Source organism: Musca vetustissima, unplaced genomic scaffold, assembly GCF_032173495.1.
Source record: "Musca vetustissima isolate MV318-11 ecotype Yass unplaced genomic scaffold, APGP_CSIRO_Mvet_v1 utg31293, whole genome shotgun sequence".
Taxonomy (NCBI): Eukaryota; Metazoa; Arthropoda; class Insecta; order Diptera; family Muscidae; genus Musca; species Musca vetustissima.
The window spans coordinates 169115-170431 of NW_026877557.1; positions in this window are offsets into that span (position 1 = coordinate 169115).

A 1317-nucleotide genomic window follows, 5' to 3' on the forward strand; every position below is an offset into this window, starting at 1 on the left:
AAAATGCAACAGCACATGAATTTAATGGCCAAAATGCATGAGCATGAGTACCAAATATGTTCGAAATATTATATTGTCGGAACAACCAAAATCCATAGACAAGTAACGTGAATACTGCGGTAAGGCTTAATAAGACTATTTCATAGAAACATGTCATACGTTTGTACCTGCAATGAAATAAGAAGATGCCATTTAATATGGGCAAAAATAATATTGCTAATATTATTTAAAATAAATACCACATTATTCTCTCATGGACCAGAGCTATACGAGACGTATGATTACATTGACATGATAATTCATTTGCTGCATTAATTAAAACAGCTTTTTGTTTTTGTTTGAAATTATCAAATGCCTCGGAAATTTCGCCACTTACTTCTTCAATTATATCAGTCATTCGAAAATTAATTGTTTCTATTATTAGAATAGAAAGAATTGAACTATTCAAATATACAAAAAAAAAGAAAGAGAAACAGATAAATATGACGAATACAATATCCATTTGTAGATGTCATTTTGAATGTAACAAAAGCTAAGGGCTATACATCAAATTATTTGTGGTCTGTTCCCGTACCTAAAACAATTTCGTTAAATAGATATTTTTTCAGTTCTGGAATAGAGCAAATGTGCCTTGTCTCGTACTCAAATATGGTTATATATACTATTAGATTTACGAAATCTACCTATAAATGGCGTATATTCTATGGTATTGAAATCGAGTAGATTCAGTAGTCTAAACGCGCTCTAAATCCGCTAGCAGCGGATCTACGTAAATATTTCTAGATGTGGCCAACGGTGGAGGACCCACAAATCAAAAATATTGATTGTTGACATAAAAGATAATTCAATTTTTGTGAATGTTAAGTAAAATAAAACACTGTTTTTTGCACTTAAAAATTAATCACTTCTTTTAAAAGTAGCAAAATGACAATTATTCACACATTTACAATATTTAAATTTAATTGATTCTTCTATTGTATGTAAATGCGCCTTAAATCGAAATAACGCACTAAAATCTATAGTATAAACGCGTCTTAAGGCTACGTTTAGAGTGAAATATTATACATGTTTGGCAACAATGCCCAACGAATTCAAGTAGAAATTACCCACTTTGACAGTTAATAGAGTCATTAGCTGTTGTAAATGGACTACATATTTATTGCGCCGTTATTCTTTCTAAAGGTACGTTTAGATTTACGTAAGCAATTCGATCTCAAATGCCAATTCCATTGCGTATACGTCACGTTAATGAAGTTCACAAATCCAGTGGATTGTATTTGACGTATAAACAATGGAATTGACATTTGATATCGTAAA